The following is a 12,346-nucleotide window of genomic DNA, read 5'->3' on the forward strand; positions in this document are numbered from 1 at the left end:
GTTTAATAGATAGGTGTTAAATAAATTAACAAATGTTATATATTATTAAGTATATGTCATATTATTAAATATATGCCAATATAAACACCAGGAAATGTTTGACATACATCCTTTATTATTAAAATGGCTACCTCTAGAGAAGAAAGGATGCAAAATTCAGCTTTTTACTCTACACATCTACTTCCATATCACCCGAGTTATTTATAAACAAACATTATGTGTAAATTTGCTTCAAAAGAGGTACCTGGACAATGTGATTTTGACTCCAAAGTCTTTAAATCACAGTGGGATTGTTCCAGGAAGGTGCAGTTATAGAAGTAGTAGAAATGGAAAGTCTTCTTCCAGTCTAAATGCCTGGGTGCCACTTTAAAAGAACCACAGCACCCAAACCAATGTGGACACCCGAAGGGCACCAAATGCCTTCCCTGCTGTCCTAATACAAAATGTAACTTATGTGCAGCCTGGACGGACCAAGATAGAAGGTCACTCTTCAGGAACCGAAAGTCAAATAATTAACCCATCTGAATTAAAATACCAAGTAATTTATGGCTGCTCAGTACACAAATTTCAATTAATTGGGAAGAGGATTTTTAAAGAGAAAACCTCATGCCACATTACCGTCAGATTCATCCTAATCATCACTTTCACTTTTGTTTCCACAGCTGAGAGTTAAAGTAACTGAGAATTATATGCTGTGAATGTTTGGGGAAACCTTTACAGGCTTCAAAATCATTCAAAGTGTATGACTCCAGCACAATTTTCACATGTGTTCTTTCCCCTTTGGTCATCCTTGTCACAAATCTCTTCATCAAACGCCCCCAGGAGGCACTGTGTCCTGCTCCCAAGAAGCCATCTCTATAAACTACTTGTGACATTAAAGTTCCAGACAAGATGACAGCCCCCAAACTGAGTTCTACCCACCATGCGTAAAAACTATTATACCATTACCTAATGTCCAGAACAAGAGTCCACCATTATTACTTCTTTTCCTTTTCTTAATAATTTTTATGGTTAAAAAACAACCTACAAGAGGACATTTCTCAATGCCACCAGCTGCCAGCAACACAGCATATCGCACTCCACGGGCACAGTGAACTAGAAGTGTGCTGGGTCAAGTAAGAGGAAGCAGGGTTCCCAGACTTGGAACCACCGTGACTGTCCTGCTCACAGTACCGAATGGACAGGCTTAAATAAACAAGGCAGAGGGCACACTGTAGCCGCAACACAGGCATGGATGGGAAAGAAATGTTCTCAACACGTGTTTGAGGACACACCAAGGAAATGTCCTAAGACCTCCAAGGACAGAAAGCTGAGTCTTTTTCCATATTGGAGAAGAGATAATGAGTTGAAAGGTAATTTCTCTTTCAAACTATAGTTGTGTTATGAAACTACTATCAAATTCACCAGGCTTTCATAGATAACCAAACTGAAAGCCATTAAAAAGAAACCTTTCCTCCAGGATGTGGAGCACAACAGAACAACAACTGACCACAACCTTGACACAAAAAGGATGGCACTTTTTACAAAGTATTTCCAAGGACTATAAAGGAGTTCTTGAAGTGAAAAAAATTTTTAGCAATAAGAAACACATAGACGGATTTAGAGGAAAAGTTGGGCAAATCTTCTAAAAAGGAAAACAGAAAGACCAAAAAATGGAAAAAGAAAAGAGAAGACATTTAGGGGAACTCACATTCAGAATGGTGGACAGGAGTCTACAGATGGGAAAGGCCCACCAAGTTTCCAACACAATGAATGGAAACAAGACCCACATCGCGGCACTACAATCATGAAGCTTCCCCACACGTAGAATCACAAGAGCCCAAAAGATGACACACAGGGAAACACGGCTCACATACAAAGGAATGGCATTGAACACATCAGCCGTCGTGTTGAAAGCTGGAAGTCAACTCTGCAGTTATCTCGGAATTCTGCCGGACAGTGACTTCTAACCCAGAATTCTATACTCAGCCAAACAATCAATTAAAGTGAGAGTAAAATATTCCAACATTATACAAGAGTTCAAAAAAAAAGTATTTCTTAGAAAGCTACTACTGAATGTACTCAACGAAAGTAAGAGAAAAAAACAGGAGGGTCTTACCCAGGAAAGAGGTGAAAGGAAACATCAGGGTCACAGGGACGAGGTAAGGGGACAAATGTGAGGCAGGCCAGTTGAGAGGAGGCAGGATGAGAGGTCTGGGAGGAACTATCCTAAGAGGACAAGAGGGATGGTTGCCTGAGGGGTATGAGTGTGCTGTGACGTTTACACTTGGGGCAGCAAGGCAGGGGGAGGGCGAATAAATGACAGATACAAATAAGCTGAACAAAACAAAGCAGGGTCATTCCCAACTCTAAGGGGAAATCAAGAGAGGAAAGGAAACGAATCAAAACAGACTGAGTAACTCAGTGATGAATATTATTTCCATGATCACAAGCACTGCTGAATATTTAACATGATCACCCTGAGCTAAGGCAATGGGAGGAAGGATAGGATAGCGACCTAAACTACCTTCTAAAACACCTTCATATGTTTCACATACACAAAATCTGGAAGAAATAGCAAAAATATTATTTTTTGCTATCAAGGGGTGGCCTCCAGGAAGCAGGAATCAGGGTGGAGAAGGGCGGGGTAGATGGATGCAGGGTTATTTTGTTCTAAGACTTGTAGAACTTTTGACTCTTGAAACTATGCGCCTGTATAACTTGTTAAACGTGGTTATTTAATTTTTAGACAAAATATGATACTTGACCAGCAAGAATATTATGTTTAGTGGGGCATTCTGAAACTTTCTGGAATCCAATCCCATTGACAATGCATGGAAAGCTATAAATCTTCTCCCTAGTAAACACACACAGAGGCACAGACAAACGCACAAAATTCTGCACAGGATTTCAGGCAGTTCATGAATTCCTGAAGGCCAATTTAAAAGCATTAGCAATATAGATACTGCTTCCTTACACGAAGTTTATTTTAAATCAGAGCTTGTCATTTATTGTAAAGGGAAAAATATCCTCATGAAAAACTAGTAAACACACCTACATGATCACATAAGGTCACAGTCATGCTTGGTCTTAGGACACTTAGTGGCCATCACCAGTTGTTTCCTTGACCACAAGGCACACCTCATTCCTAACTATCAATGAAGGTACAAACTTTCTGTATATTGGCTTTGCTTCAACCTTGAAAGAGTCTCTAAAACTCAGGAATGTGAACTCCGCTGGGTTGACTCAGCTGCTTCCATTCTGGAAGTGGAAATGGAATCAAACACTCTTCACCCCACAGCCTGCCATGAGGAACGGTCCCAAATTCCCCACATGGGTGTTTTTTCTAATAGAAGAATTACTCTAATGACTTCTTGGCAAAACTTCTGTAATCAAAGAGGGCCATTTAAATACTCCAAAACACAAATCTTACTCTGCTTCCAACTGACCTGTCTCTGCTGCTTATAAACCTCACCAACATCTCAACAACAGGTCAGGACTCTTGTTATTTAATAGGGATCTTAATGGTCCTGCCAATTTGTTTAACATTTTGATGGCTTAGTTTATCTATTTGTAAACTGAGGGTAATGATAAATAACTTCACAGGATGTTGTCATAAATGGGTCAGGTAATTGTGGAAGGCAGAATAAAGAAGTTCATGCCGTAATCTCTGGAACCTGTAACGATGTCATATATGTGGCAAAAAGGGCATTGCTACCGCCTTAGAGAGGTTACCCTGGCTTATCCAGGTGGGCCCAACCTAATCTCATGAGCCCGTACAAACAGGAACATTTTACAGGAAGAAGAGGGCTATAGCATACGGAGAAGGCAGAGGCCTGGAGCAGTATTCATTCCGACATTCTTGCTGGTTCCGGGTTCAGGGGGTCCGTGCAAGGACCAGACAGACGCTACTAGGAGCTGAGGGCAGCCCTCCAGCTGACAGTCAGCAAGGGAACAGGCCTACATCCTCCACCTGCCAGGAGCTCTATTCACGCTGACAGTCTGATCAAGCTTGGAAGCAATTCTCCCAGATTCCCCAGCAAGGAACGCAGCCCTGCCAGCACCTTGTTCCTGCCTGGTGAGGCCATAGTCACACTTCTAGCCTACAGAACTGTGGGATAATAATACATGTTGTTTCTAAGACAGTAAGTAGTGGAAATTTGTTACTGTGGCCCTTGGAAACTCATACAGTGATAGATGGAAAATCTCACTGTCCACATTCAGCAAGAGTCACCTAACTTCCTGGAATCAAAGGCAAGAATGGCCATCCAAAACAAAAGATTATAGACTGGTCTGTTAGACGCAGACTTCGGGAATTTTAAGTTGCCCGGAACGTCTACCAATTCTGTTTCAGGTAACTCACTGTCCTTCCTTTAGTGTACAGCCCTCCCAATACCTGTCTACCTGATAAACTCTAAGCACCACTCTTAGAATGGAGAATCAAAGCTGGATGTGTGCACCATCCTGGCCCCCAAACTCTCCTACATTCTGTACCTACAATGGCACTTCCTAGACTGCCTAGAACTAGATTCAGGTCTGCTTCCCCCCCGAGGTGGCCTCCAGCCCTTCACGGATGACTCACTGCAAGCCACCGGTACATTTCTGCATGCGACAGGGTACTGGGGCATGTCACAGGTAATTCATGTAAAGGTTTGTTGAGCTATATGACAGTATACCTGTATATCTGTACATAAAATGCAAAGTCTTGAGGACCAGGCTGTGTTTTACTGGCCTTGGGATTCTGCCCTCAGCCAAAGCCTGGGAAGTTGGAAGTACTCAGGAGCTGACAGAAAGGAGAAGGCAGAAGGTGGAGACAGAGAAAAGCAGAACCGCCTGGCATTCAGGAGACACTGGGCAAGCAGCTCCCTAAGTGGCTTGGCTTGAGAAGGGGCGGCCCCAGAAAACCTCTGTGCTGGTCAAGTTCACACCGATGCCTGCTGCTCACTCGTGCTGGATATTAAATGTGAACAGGTGAATGCTTTGTGCACCTCGACCTCAGACTGCTTACTGCCCAGGAATGTCAAGAAATGATCGTTCATTAAAGGAACGTTCATGGGAATGTACATAACTGAAGAGCTGTTAAAGGCTAAATTATGCGTGTTCAAAGTCTGACTTACAAAAGATCTGAATTTAATGTTTCCCCAAAATGTTAAAATACCAAACAATACTGGCCAATTAAAGACAGAAAATAATCTTATATGAAGTTGCCTAGCACACTTCAAATTAAGGAACATCTGTATCTTAAACATGTGGAATTTTAAAGAAAAACGCAGATTCATTGAATTCTTAATGAAGCATTTTTTTGACTCCTTGGCAATTTTACCACACAAAATATTGGTAATATTTTACCACTTACAAAATTTCACTACATTCATGATTTCATTTCATCCCCAAAACAATGTGTTGAACTATGGAGCTGAAATTCAGAGAAGTACTTGGACTTAAAAGAAGCCTTTCCCGGGCCAAGATCATCGCTCAATTCTCCTGTCCAAGAGAAACTGAGTGAGTTATCGTCACTGTATCATTTATATTTACAACCTGTCAACACCCAAAAAGATTTGGAGACAGCTCGAAATCATAGACATATATATGATAAAGACTTTAAAATGGAAGTGAAAGAAAAAAATTCATTTGTTAGGTGATATGGGGTGGAGCGTTATCACCAAACATGAAGACTTACAGTCCAAGCAAAATTTATTTCTGAACTTCCAGTTCCCAGCAAATAACACTTTAAAAAAAAAAAAAAGGAGATTTACAGAATATCGTAACCTAAAAAAAAGGGAAGCACCATCAGTTCTTTAAAGGAGGTGAGTTATGTTCTCTGCGTGGGCCCCCAGGGAACAGTGAGGTTCACTCTCTGCCTTCAGTAAAGAATGAGAGGATAATTTTGAAGTGCAGAATTCAAACTCTACTGTCTGCATCTCCAGGCATTCCTGTCCATGAAAGACCCCTTTCCATTTAATCCATAAAAAACATCAAGCCTGCTACAAACGAAATAATACTCTTAATGCACAACAAGGATTAACTAGTTAAGGTTCAGTGAAAACATTAACTCAATCTAAGAAAGCCACAAAGAAAATCCAGTTGTGTTTCGGAAGACTCGTCCTAAAATAAGATCCCTAAAAAAATAAACCGTATGCAGTATGTATAAAAGCACTTTTTGAAATTAAGACAAGACTGCAAATCAAAATAAAGACAAAAATCCTCCTGAGGTAAGTGAAAATGGTAATTCTGTGGCTTCACTACTTAACCAAACAGCTACCCATTTTTAGTCCCTGTGGTCACCCAAACAAGAACAGCAGAGAAAACTGTGTACCTCTCTACAGGCAGACATGTGGCTTTAAGAGCACCCCAAATCCCATTTTACCAAGCAGATAAACTGGGAGCAAGATTTAATTTTAAAGGATTAATTACCATATCCCTTAGAATTGAAGCTTCCTTATAGATCATTTAACCTATGATGCAATTTTTTATAAGTAATGATTTTTAAACTATGCTTTAAAATATCATACAGAGTCACATCTATACAAGGCACTAAAAATTCGTTGTCTCATAGACTCCCCAAATTAAAATCTCTGTTAGAGATTGGGACATACAGAAGCCTACAGTTGGCTGATTTCATGTGACACTCAAAAGAATCAACAAAATGCTCCTGACAGGAGTTATGCACCCCACAACTTCATTAAGGAAAACATCAAACCAATCTGATATAGTCCAGATGTTTCAAGAACAACATAATTATGAAGACTACGCAAGACAGTATCAGAAAGTTGCCTGAGTTTCCATCAGACTCTAGTCCCTCACTGCCAGAGGGCACATCCATGCAACACCCACGCAGCTAAACTTTTTGAAAAGAACTTTCACTTTCAAATCTACATGTTCAAAGACCTCCACCAAGAGAACTTTCCTTTGCTATATATATTTGGTTGAAAGAATTAAAGGCTTAGTGCTGAGAAGATTCTTCTCTAGCTTTTTAGACCCTCAAACGGGAGGAACTGGAAGCCCAATGGGGTGGTTTTGCAGGAACAAACAGTAACTTAATGCTACAGCCAGAATGAGACCCAGTAAATTTGAATCACTCTACACTATGCAATAAACACTAAGAAAAGCAAATATTAATGTAAAAGTACAAAGAGCCCAGAGAAACTCCAAAGAGCTTTAAAGAACTGAAGATTTTAAATCACATGAAATACTTGGGTCCATGGTATAGAAAAAGGATCTTTCATTTAAACACACGTCTTCTTAGCTCTGGGCACCAACCATGCCCACCCCTTGATCAGAGAGAGCTCTGACCCCTGAGACCATAGCTCTTAGCGGGCGGGAGAGAAGGATTTCAGGCAGGCTTGGGGGTTGGGGGGTGCCATCTAAACTGACAGGGCTGAATGGCTAGGCAGAGCCATACGACAGCGGCTGGGAGGGCAGAGTGCTCGCTGTCTAACTTTACAACAGTGAGAGCATTATCACCACATTTTCATCTTGTTTTCCTGTTATTTATACACCATCTTGTTCACAAAGAATTTCAGTTGGGAGATGAGTGCTACTTGTGCCTAGAGCTCCGTCTTCCGTCTTGGCCCATAACACTCTTAAAAGGTAAAGGCTTTTTTGGCCAACTCTGCATCCCCCGAAGCCCCCCGGGGAAAAATAATCCCTGGGACATGGCAGGAATTTTTAAATTCTGATGAAGGGTAACTGAATGATTCCATTTTAAGTGGCGAGAGATGTAGAGCCTGCAGGGTGGCCCCCGGTCTTGGCATCAGGCTGAAATCCGCAGTCTCGCCCAGGCTACCCGTTCTTCAACCTGACCTCTCCATGCAACTGCCGTGGCCTCATCCCGCGGCCTCCTTCCGTGGGCGTGGATGCTCCTCCCTCAGACTCATTCTCTCGCCCGCCAAATTCTTGGAAGACTCGCCTCCGCTCTCCAGGCGCTGAGAGCGGCACAGTTAAATCTGGCTTTCCAGATTTTTTTCTCCTCCCAGTGCTAACGGAAGAAATCGAGAAGCGCCCGGCAGAGGGGCCCGGCCCCCTCCAATCAGAGCCGGCTCTCGCGCCCAGCAGGAAGTGCGGCGGCCCGACGCGCGGTCCCCGGGCGCGGTGACAGCCCCGCGCTCCCCCGGGGCCGGCGGGGAGAGGGGCGGGTTCCCGGGGAAGCGCAGCCGGCCGGCGCCGCTCCCCGCTTCTGCTCCTCTGGCAGGAAAGGCAATAAATAAAAGAGGGGGTCTGGATCCTGCCCAGGCCAGCTGCGCCCCTGGCGCACAGCCGGCTACACCCGTGGGGCGCACGACCCGCACGAGGACCCCCTGAACCCACGGAACCCCACGCACACTGTGGGGCGTGAGCACAGGGCAGGGTCACATCCAGACAAAGCACGTGGGAGGAGACGGGGCCGAGCCCCCCGACCCACAGGGAGGCTAGGACACCACGCGGGCGGCTGCACGCAGAGCCGCCCTCCGTGACACACAAGCATTTACTCGGCCATTCGTGGGGGGCCTGGGGCCCGAGAAAGGTGACCGGGACCCCTTCGATCGACGGTCCACGCAGTCCCCCTCAGTGAGACAGTGTACCCGCCGCCCCACAGGGGGACGGGGGACAGGGTCTCCCACCCGCGGGATGCCCGGGAACCCCCACGCGCGAGGGCCCACGCAGAGCTACCTCCGGTGACAGACACACCAAGGGGCGGCGGGGACCGAGGCAGGGGTCCCACCGTCAGGGTGACCCTGACCCCAGCAGCAGGCACACAGCGCCCTCGGGGAGACGACGCCCGGCCGCCCGTGCCCTGCAGCCCGTCAGTCCCCGACCCCGGCCCCGGCCCCGGCCCCGGCTCGCCGGCGCTCTGGGCGGCAGCCGCCTCCTCGGACCTGCCACGCCCGGCCCGGGGACCCCCGCCTAGCCGGGAGCGTCGCCCCGCTCCGAGACCCCTGGCGACCCAGAGGTCTTGCCGGCCCGGAAAACCCCGCCCGGGCCCCGGGCCCCCGCCCGCCCAGGGACCCCCGCCCGGCCCCGCCGCCGCCGCCTCACCTCAGGTCGCCAGTGGGCAGCCCTTGCACCTTGCCAGCGGCGCCCAGGCCGAGTGCAGCGGAGCCGAGCAGCCGCAACAATGGAGCCCGGGGCGGGGCCGCCGCCGCCGCCTCAGCCCGTCAGGCTCCGGGTCCGGCTCCTCGCGGAGAGCGGCCGGCGAAGGAGCGACCAAGCTTGGCACCGCGCAAGCGCACTCTTTCGCCCACCCTCCGCCCCGCCCCCGGCGGCGACCGGCGCGCGGGACCCGCCCCCCGGCCAATGGGGTGGGCGCGGCGCCGAGGGGGCGGGGCCTGGGAAAACAAAGGGAGGGGCGGGGCCGCTCCGGGGCGGGGCCGGGGCCGTGGACGCCGGCTCACACAGGTAGGGGCGGCTCGCGGGCGGCTGGTCCCCACCCAGACCTCAGAGTGTCCGCTTGGTCCACTCTGCAGACAGGGAAACTGAGACCCAGCGAGCCGGATCACCCGCGGTCCCAGTCACAGAGTCCCGTTCATTAGTTCATCTCTTATTCATTCAGCAAACATTCCGCAGCACATCCGCCTGGTTTAAGATTAGAATAGAGGCAACTTGGCCTTCCCCGAAGGAGCTCCAGGGATTTATCGGGGTCACTAACACAAGATGAGGGAGCATGAAGCCCAGCTGTTATCCTTCCTACCTCAAATTGTGGGTTGGCTATTACCCTCCTGAAATGCCCTCCTTTCCCCACTTGTCACCCCCAAATATCAAAGAACCAATCATCTCTAAAACCTCTCTCCTCATCACATTTCATCTTCCGGCATCATCTGACCATGCATTCTGGCTTGTCTCGACCCTCCCAGCTGCTCCGCTGTGGGTCTGCTGGATCCACTCCCATTGTGGCCCAGTCTCTACCACTTAGGGTGTTAGGGGGGCCCACGGCTGAGGCCAGGCCTTTCTACTGGCCGTGGAACCTCCTACACGGCATAAACTCTCTTGCTTACCCACGTGGTAAACACCAGGCACTGTGCTGACAGCCGGATCCCTCTCACCAGCCCTGCCTGACCTCTCCCAAGTCCCCAGCCGGAATGCCCCAGAGGCATTTCAAACTTCTCTCGGCCAAAACAAAGTGCTTTATTCAGAGCCCCCAACCTGCTCTTCTACATTCTTCTCTTTCTCAGTAAATGGCCTCTCCATCTTTAGTTGCTTAGGCTGAAGTCTGAAATCTTCCAGGAGCTCTTTATTCCTCACCCCCATGCGTCCTTTCTCTGTTCCTGCAGGCAGAGCACCTGCAGGAGTTTTCCATAGTGGTTTCCCCCACCACTAGTGAAGTGTGACTCCTCTGGGACGATGCAGGAGTGTGACTGATTCATTTCTGTGTACAGAACAGCCTGGCACTTACAGGAATGCCTATAGAATGGATGGATAATTGGGTACACTCTTGACGTGGCTGCAGCAGACCTTATCCCCATCTCCCTGCACACACACACGTGCTCTGTCACACACATGCACACCACTGAAAGTCTGGCTTCCAATCTGACTTGCCAAATTCCTCCATGAACATAAGCTTCCCTACCACTTTAAAGCCAGGGCCCCACTCTGCTTTGGGGATGTCCTCAGAGGTGAGGGAAGCAAAATCTCAGGAAGTGACATTCCTACAAAGGATGCCAACTCCCTGCTTTGGACGCATGCATGTGCTGCCCTCTACCTGGCACTTTTCTCCCTGTGCCTGGCCATTCCTACTGACCCTTCAAGTCTCTCCCTAAATGTCACCTTCCCCAGAAAGGCTTTGTCACCCCCCACCCACCAAGCACAACTGTGGCAGACACACCCTGAGGGGGCCCCCCAATGAGTCATGCCCTGTACAATCCCCCCCGACACTTTAATGTGAGGAAACCGTGACAGCAGCTAGCCAATAGAATGTGACCGAGGAGATGGGATGTCATAGTCATGTTATATTACATAAAAATTCATCCTAATATGTTTTGTTGCCCTTGTCTAGCTTGGATTAATACTTAGTCTATAGGCACACACCTGATATCTACATTTGCCCTCTTACAGCACTAAACTATGTTTTCTACCTTTATCTTGCATCTACCTACCAATTCAGCATTTTATTAAAAATAATAATAATTATTATTATTATTATAATAAGGGAGAAATGTGGGATTCACATATAAATCAAGTATAAAAATCAAACAAATATTCATATCTGACCTGATGGTTTATAGTTCATAATGTGTGATCAAAACCGTAAGTTTCTGTGATGACTGCCCTTGTACTGTTCACCATGTAAGAACTTATTCACTATGTAAGAATTTGTTCACCATGTAAGAACTTGTTCGTTATGCTTCAGAAGATTGGAGACTGTTGAGAATTAGGCTTGGGGTTGATTAATGATTGTGCATTGAGTCCCCTATACAGAATTTTATTGTTGTTAACAACCATTTGATCAATAAATATGAGAGATGCCCTCTCAAAATAAATAAATAAATAAATAAAAACCACATATTGTCTTCTGACTCAAAAAAAAATTCATCCTAACAGATGAGAGAGAGGTTCTGCTTAGATGCTTTGAAGAAGTCACCTGTCATGCTATGAGAAGCCCACCTGGCAAGTGGAGATCAGCTCCAGTTTTCTGGGTCCCTGGTCAGGCAACCCCACAGAAGTGAATTCTGGGATCAACCTGAATGAGTTAGAAGTGGATTCTTCCCCAGTTGAGCCTCCAGGTAAGGATGCAGCACAGTCAAAACATTGAGCGAAGGATGGTGAGCCCAGAGCAGAGACCTCTCTGAGGTGAGCCAAATTCCAACTCATGGAAACTGAGTTAAAATGTGTGCACTGAGTTAAACTGTTACATTTGTTGTTGTCATGAAACAATAAAAACTAATAAAAGGTCCCCTGGCCAATACACATGTAAATAGCACCTCCACCTCTTTCTGGTAGTCATCACAATTTATGTTTTTGTTTAAAATCTCTCTCTTGCCACAGGCGTAAAAGCCCCATTAAAACAAAAATGGAGCCTGTCTTGCTCATCTCTATTCTCCAAATGCCCAGCACAGTTTTGTTCTATGGCAATTGGTCTGAGGTGGACCAGTCAGTCAGCTGGTTGGCTGACCCTACCGTCCTCCCCAGCCCCCTTTTCCCTGACCATATTCCATTATAGACACACAATTCTTTTCTTGCCCTCCCAGATTCCCTTAGAGCCTGGTGTGGCCATGTGACATTGTCCTGGCCAGTGAGACATAGTAGAAGTTGGCTGAAAGGTTTCTAGCAGTGCTGTCCTGGAGCCAGTTTGGGCCAGATCAGGAGACCTGATTGTTCATTGTTCAGGAATTTCACGATTCGGGTGTTAAACACAGTCATTACTTGAAATTTAAATTATATAAACTTACAATTA

General features: G+C 46.7%; 1 protein-coding gene across 3 annotated transcripts in view; it reads right to left on the bottom strand.

Moving 5' to 3' along the window:
• AFAP1 (actin filament associated protein 1) overlaps positions 1 to 9,182 on the bottom strand; it is a 159,494-nt gene extending 150,312 nt beyond the window's left edge. For 2 of the 3 annotated variants that reach the window (XM_057501993.1, XM_036921359.2), the window contains exon 1: positions 8,995 to 9,182. The gene's annotated coding sequence lies outside the window, so the exon portion shown is untranslated. Of the gene's footprint in view, positions 1 to 2,098; positions 2,118 to 8,994 lie in introns of those variants that run through there. The other variant, XM_036921360.2, reaches the window with a different exon arrangement.
• Between the last annotated feature and the right edge of the window lie 3,164 nt (positions 9,183 to 12,346).

The sequence above is a fragment of the Manis pentadactyla genome, chromosome 5 (assembly GCF_030020395.1).
Source record: "Manis pentadactyla isolate mManPen7 chromosome 5, mManPen7.hap1, whole genome shotgun sequence".
In the NCBI taxonomy this organism is placed as follows: domain Eukaryota; kingdom Metazoa; phylum Chordata; class Mammalia; order Pholidota; family Manidae; genus Manis; species Manis pentadactyla.